This window comes from Rhipicephalus sanguineus, chromosome 1, assembly GCF_013339695.2.
Source record: "Rhipicephalus sanguineus isolate Rsan-2018 chromosome 1, BIME_Rsan_1.4, whole genome shotgun sequence".
NCBI classification, from domain to species: domain Eukaryota; kingdom Metazoa; phylum Arthropoda; class Arachnida; order Ixodida; family Ixodidae; genus Rhipicephalus; species Rhipicephalus sanguineus.
Window position 1 is genome coordinate 318,931,573 of NC_051176.1, and position 7,502 is coordinate 318,939,074.

Genomic DNA, 7,502 nt, shown 5'->3' on the forward strand with positions numbered 1-7,502 from the left:
CCCTACCGCCGACGGGCGGCGAAACATACTGAGAAACTCTCCCATTGCTTTCGCGGCGGGTGAGAAGGCCGTAAGAAAAGAAGCGCGCGTGCGGTCTAGCCCGGCCGTGGGCAGTGCAAGCCAAATCGAAGAGACCTATATGGTCACGCCATCACGTGACAATTCGCCGCCGACGCGGGACGCCGACGGGCAATCATTCCGTTTGATGAGGCATCTAGGCTTTCGCCTTCATAAGCTACACGACGTTTTGCATTGCCTCCGAAGACCGATCAATACGCATGCAGTGCGAGACAACTTGTCAAATGACATTGAAACGTACGTACATGAATTTAGACCGAAAAAAACACTGAATCGTCGGGACGGCACTTCACAAAGTTGCCATGCGCACCGAAGCCGTAGTTGTAAAGAAATCATTTTTGAACTGCTCTGATAGCGTCCGCGCAACAGTAGTTGTTTGCGTACTCACAAATTTTCATATTTTGCGGCCTAAAGTTCACAGCGCGGTGCCAAAACGCGCTCGTAGCAAAAGCGAAACCATCAGCACAAACATACATGCAGACGCTCATACATGCAGAGGCACTAAGAGGCACCGTCAGTCGTCGCGAACCCGTGCGATCGCTGACTTGAGGCTTCTTTTCTCGACGAACCCGTGCGATCGCTAGCTTGAGGCTTCTTTCTGTTATGCTTCGTTTGGTTATACAGGCAGTCTACTCTAACGAAATATTTCACATAGTTTGCACTCAGCGATTGACTACCTTTCACGCAAGAAGCCGGTTCAGTGGTGTCCAACGCGGTGACCGCGTCACCGCGTGAAGCGGGTGCTCGGTTTTCTGCAAAGAGACAGCGACTGTAGACCACGACCTCCTCTAGTGCTGTAGACTATGTTATGCTTTCAGTTCGTCGAAAATGATTATTTTTGACAGTAAAGAACACAGTTCCTTTCGAAAGTACTTACAGAAATGCCCTGGAGGGCATCCGCGAGGTGTTTTTGTAAAGCGCCGACAGCAAAACCTAGCACGCAATCGAGGCGCGTCCGATAGAGGGCGACTCCGTAATTCCTCGCCGCCAATTTCAAATATCCTGAAAAAAAGGAGGGGGCGCTTGCTCGGGATTTTACGGTAGGTAGGCCGAAGAAATTTTTCAATATCAAGTGTGGATGGTGAAGGTACAACTTAATTACATTCTCAATAGACCTTGGTTGTGCTTTGAGCCAAGTGTCGATAACACCATGTGTAGGCTATAGTACCTTCGGACTATTATGAAAGGATGGTGCATTATGGACGGTACCTCTGCTATGTCAGAGTGGCAGCTGCACCCTTGCATGTTGCTGTAATCCTATATTCGGGAGATACAGAAAGCATATTTCGCATGTTATTGTAGCATTAGCAGGCAGAAGAGCAGTCTATAGCCTACGCCATGTTCATTCAATAAGCAAGTTTGACTGGTTTTTGAGTGACAAGCAATGTTACACAAGGGTCTTGGAAGCGTAAGACCGCTAGACTGTGCACCCATTGGCCTTTTGCCAAGTTCGTTGCTTGAGCTAACCTCATTCTTGCTGTTCATGCCTTAAATAAAGATGCATGTATCCTGCTGTATATAGTCATACTTCTTTTCATTTACATTTGTTTTTCATTGCAACTTTAAATGTATCGTAGACGACGAACCAACCAACGACGAACCATGCAGAACCAACCAGCCCAATCAAGCACATTATTAAATGTATCATTCTCACAATCCTTATATAGACCAGAACACAGCGAATTCCATGCGCATCGCCATATTTGCATCGCGCGTCGCGCCATCTATCGCACACGTGACGAAACAACACGCGCGGGCTGCCACGCCAGCAGACGCTACACAGGGCAAACGTGAAACTTCCGAAACTCAGCCCGTCGGAGAGCGTGTTTCGCGTCTTTTCTAGCCTGGAGATTTTCGCTGATTTTATTGGAACATCAAGAACATCTTCCTCATGCAAGTCCACAATGTATACAGTACGTGCTGAGTGGGCTGCGGAAGCAACCTCGTCAGATACGTACGCTGTTGCATTTGTAAAAAAAAAAAAAAACATTCTCGCTGTAGTACGCGGGAATCGTAATTGCAGTGCAGCTCGCGAAAGAGTGAAACGATGTTTTGTTGCCCCATATTACAAGTTGTGCACAAAGTTTTGTGAAAGCTCATCATTTCAGCATGCATCGCGTAATAATTAGAGTACGCTTTACGGGTAGTTTCGCGGAACGTAATTTTTGTTTCACGGGCGCTCTTACAATAATGCGTCTTGCTCACAAAAGCGTGCTATCAGAGAGTATAACCTGAAGTATCGTTCAGCGATCCCTTTTGGAACCTACCTGCGCTATTTTATTCGTGTAACGATGGTGCTTTACAAGCGAAACTGTGCTCAGGGGTGGAAGCGGGCTCGCGTGTTTTGGAGCAGCTCAGGGAGCAGGAATAATGCTGCTTTGGAGCAGCTTTGGAGCACCAAAATGTGTGTTTTGGAGCAATGCAAGTGATTTTTGGAGCAGAATTGTAGGGTCAAAACTCATTGTTGTTTAATTCTTTCTTATTTTTGGTGAACACAAGAAATTCCAACGATTTTAGAAAACATTCAATATTGATGAACCAACCACGCTTAAACAAATGATATATATATATATATACACACGCGTACGTGTTATTATTAAAACATCACAGCTGGGACAGAGCAATGACTTTGGAAAATCAGGTAAGCGATGTTTTCAATAGCTACACATGACTAGTCTGACAAATGAAAAACCTTCATGGTAATGAACGTTTTTCAGCAGCGGCGTTTTTGCGCCGCGTTTGCCGGGTTGCTACATTCTCGTCAAAAGCCTACGCCGGCTTCAAAAAGTTCCTTCGAAATGCGCGGAGGTCAGCGCCGTCTGGAGGCATCGAAGAAACCAAACAAACACGCGTCTGCACCCTAAACTCAGCTTGTCAGACGAGCGGGCGATGCGCCGCGCGAGACGTTGTCTCTACTCCAAGTAGGAAGACACGGCGCCGCGATTTTGAAATAGCGTTCGTGAAAATAACGCGCGCAACCCACGCGTCAGTCGCGCATGAAATCAAGCCATTCGGGACGCAACAGCGTGATTTCGCGAAGGCGTTCGTCAAAAAATGCGCGTAAATCACGCCAAAAATTTCGCCACGCGCTTCCACCTTTTCCCTACAAGTTCCCTTCCAAGATTTGTGAATTATTGGTGTCGGTTATATGCACGCAAATATATATTGAGGTGCGATGATACTAGATGTCGCAAGCGAACAATTTGTATCCCGTGGTTCTGTTTTCGTACTACCTCACATTCGTCTTTTTAGTAATAACGTTCCAGGTGTCTATCCTGTACTTTTAACGCGCCAAGTGATGTGATGATGATATAAGCTCGCTTAGGCGCGCCATGACACGGATGACAGCGGCATATGAAGGCACCAAACGTAGCCTCGGTGATCGGTTCCGGCAGCTCACCGGAGCCCATCGCGGAGCCGTACACCAAAGACCGCTTGGGAGCAGTTCCGGCGCAATAATGCGTTTTGGAGCAGGATCATGTTCTGTGGCAGGATGGCGCAGCAGAAGCGGATTGGCGCAGCGTGGCGCAAATGGCGCAGCACTTCCACCCCTGTGTGCTACCCTTAGTTAAGCCGGTTAGCTACGTCTGCGACGTAAAGGACACTGGCGCGAGTACTGTTTACTTACATGCCAATGTATGTATTATGTGCAGCTGGATGCCTCGTGTCCAAATAAATTTGTGGACATCAAACACTGAAATGAAAGCACGAAATTCTGGCGAGCTCTTGAGGAGGACCGTGCCATTTATTACCTTTTGAAGACGAAATCTCGAAGGCGTGGATGCCATCAAAAGCACTAAAGCTTAATACTACGTTGAAAGTGGCAAAGCATGCTGATTGCTTGTGCTTGAAAGCACTACCTTGCACTAGATTTTCATCAAAGGAAACGCTCAAAGTTATGAAGTGCACCCCCACACAAAGCTCACGCCTGCCTTCAAACCAGCTGCGTGTCACGCAAATTACGTTCGCAAAATGAAATACGTGGGCATCACACTGCAGAATACACGCTGTTAGTGTACTTCCCAGACAACGCAAAGGCATCCTAGGGACATCCAAATGACATCCCTTTTGGGAGTTCGGGACATCCAAAAGACGTCCCACACAAGGTGGAAAAACATCCCAAGTGATACAAAAAAAGACCTTTTTGGGATGTCCCAAAACTGCATGCGTGTGGGATGTTATTGGGACATGTGGCCACTTTTTACTGCAGGATTATTTCAAAAGGGTGGGACATCTGCTCCCATAACATGTTAAGTTGCTTTATCGCGCTCGACCACCCCCTAACTGAGAGAGCCAGTTGCCTCTCCAGGAAAGCATATTCCTCGTCCAACCAACCCACTTTTTTTTCACATAGATAACTAGATAACTTAAAACCAAGTCAAGTGTTCAGAAACCAAGCAACATGCATGGAACATCAAGTGACCAGCAAAAATGATTTATTGCCTCACTATTATATGGCACTACAATCATGCCGAGAAGGACAAAGAACTTGGTATTGATGAGCGTGTAGTCTAAGGTGCACACTTTCGAGTGGAGGGCCTTCCATGGCGTCCAGCAAAAGGGCTTGCAGAGGCAGCTGAGGGCAACAAAAACAAAGCCTGCATGTATGTATACGTACTGCACACAACATGCATGAAAATGGTGAACAACAGGAACATAGCATGACTATATTGTCTTATGTCTCCTGAGACAGGGTTAAACCTCATTCCAGATGCACAAGTGCCTGCTTTTACTTATTGCTTTTTCAACACTAGAATCATGAGAACTCTGTATTTATGAGTATGACATCTGGGGCGCACGCTTTCAAACGCAGAGCATTCCAGCTGGCGTCCAACAGCAGGGCTCGCAGAGGCAGCTGAGAACAAAAACAAAGCCTTAATGTACATGTCCATACTGCACACACAAACGCACAAAGATGGTGCACAACGGGGATATAGCATGCCTATTTTGACCTGTGTGTGTTAAGAGGTTAAAGGGACCGACAACCAACTTTTATGGTACCTATTTTCTTTAGCGCGACAGAAAGCTTACCAGTCAAGAGTGTATAATCAAGGAATGGTGATGTGGAAAATGCCGTGAAACATTTGTAATTCGAATTTTTCTATCTGCGACGGATATGAAGTTGTATACACACGTAACAAGGCATGCTGCAAACAGTGAGCGTGACAGCGGTTCGTGTTCGAGCGCGGCGGTTTACTGCGTGTGTGTGTACTCGCGCGCATGTGCTGCGGCTCGACATGGTCCACTGGCTACCGCGAAGGCAGCGCCGTTTCTTGTCACCATGCAACTCCTTTTACCTCATAAGCAGCACAGAATAGAGCGGGGATGGATAGTAATATACATACTAATATTTTTAGGACCAATAATGGCACACATGACGGTATCAGACTACGTGACTTTGTACAGCAAAGTGATCAACTCTGCAATCTAGCTTCAAGGCTCTTGCGATAGGTTGCACAACATAATTTTTTTGTTACTTTTAAACACAATTTAGAGATATAAATCCTACTCACAGCGCGAAAAGGATGCTGGAATATGTCAGCATATAGCGCGGTATTTTCATTTCTGACAGGATCTAATCACAAGTTCTGGCCAGTTGTCGGTCCCTTCTCCTTTAAGCCTGGTTCATACTGAAGTGATTGTAAACAACAATGCACAATTTTACCTATTGCTTTACCAACAAAATTCATGCCAGGAATGACAAAGGAATTGGTATTTACGAGCATGACGTCCAAGGTGCACGCGTTTAAACACAGAGCCTCCCAGCTGTTGTCCAGGAGCGGGGTTCGCAGAGGCAGCTGAGGAAAACAAAAACAAATCCTTCATGTATATGCATATCCACTGCAAGCACAAATATGCATGAAAATGGCGCACAAAACAAACATAGCACAACAGTGTTGTTGCATGTCTGCTAGTTTAAGAGGAGTAAAACCTGCTTCATAATTACTAGCTCATAAGCAGAAATTTCTCCTTTTAGCTTACTCTAATTATGTCAGTTACGATTTTCGCATTTACAAGCATTAAGTCTAAGCTGCACGTTTTCCGTCTCGTAACCTGCATGCCTATGTCCAGGAAGCTGAGCACTTTCTATGTCATTACCGGTAGGCAAAGGTGCAGACATTTGGGGTAAAGGTGCACACCAGGGGCACCACTACTAGAACCAGCTGAAAAAAAGAAAAAAAGATCATGTAATATGTGTACACAGATAGCACATGCAAAAAGAATATCATTGAGCAACAGTGCATATCACAAATCTACTTGACAAACAAAGTGGGCTAGTTGGTCATTTCGGTTGTGTGAAACTACTTGACTGCTGGTAAAGGATGAAAACAACATGCACTGAAAAAAAGCGGAGGTATAGGGAAGCCAGGCAAGGTGCCAGTTGCTAATATGCACCAAGTGACTGAGCAACAGGTTCTGCTGCTTCATAGAGATGTAGCAGAAACACCAACATACATTTTTCAGTTTCTTGTTTCAGTAAGACAAAAATCATGATCATAATCACAAACGATACGGTATGTACCAATACAAAACTGGGCTGTGCCCTTTTCTTCTGATAACCGGCTAACTGATGGCCAGCAGCAGGACTCACACATGCAACTGAATAAAAGAATAGCATGAATATGCGCTGTTTTGAACATAAGTTCTGGCTTTTCTTACAAATGGTGTCATAATGAGAGCAAAAAATTTGGTGCTGGGCATAAACTGAGGGCAAGCCAGTCTTGTGTGCAGCAATGCTTAATTCATGTCCACAGCCCACTACAAATGGATAAACGTGACACATGCATTTGACCATTCCAATTTTTTTTTACGTTTATGTCAGTTGTCGTGGAAAACATGTACAACAAACCTTTGAAGTTTTTTTCTTTGTCGTCCAGGACTTCTGATCGTTCTCCACGGCACTACGCACGCGCCGGCTTGCAGTTATTCGAGGCAGATCAGCCATGTGTTCCACGATCGCGGTGTCAATCTACACACGTGGCCGACAACAACAACATATCAGCATTGTGAGCTCAACAGTTTCTGCGGAAGATAAACCAAATCGCGTCACAAATAAAACTTACTCCCACGTGCCATTCTTGCTGCGAGGGTCCAGCTCAGCGTACGCCAACCTGCGCGCGGTGGGGAGCCAAAGAAGAAAGTGCTAAGAACGTGCTGATTGCAGTAATCCAGGCATGTCAAGTACTTACCGAAGAGGTGGAAAAAACGTTGAAATCGGCAAGATCTTGCAACCAGGCAAACACCTACGGCATGCGCTCTTGTGATTTTTCGACGAAACGTCACGGATCAAACACCTAAAAACGAGGCCAACGAAGAGTCTGATCTGTCCGAACTCCAAACATGCCGGGCGCCATGATGGCGATGGCAATGTCTGCGCAGTGCTCGCAGCAAATTATTTGAGCAGGTGTTGGCTCGCAGTAAGC

At 45.9% G+C, this 7,502-nt stretch overlaps 1 long non-coding RNA gene across 2 annotated transcripts; it reads right to left on the reverse strand.

Moving 5' to 3' along the window:
- Window positions 1–4,424: 4,424 nt before the first annotated feature.
- On the reverse strand, window positions 4,425–7,230 carry LOC125756933 (uncharacterized). 2 transcript variants are annotated; one of them, XR_007414890.1, is made up of 4 exons: window positions 7,143–7,230; window positions 6,929–7,048; window positions 5,799–5,876; window positions 4,425–4,654 (listed from the first exon to the last, which is right to left on the reverse strand). It is a non-coding gene; the product is annotated as an uncharacterized LOC125756933 (long non-coding RNA). The 2 variants fall into 2 exon arrangements; XR_007414889.1 differs by having other exon boundaries at window positions 4,425–5,876.
- Window positions 7,231–7,502: the final 272 nt, after the last annotated feature.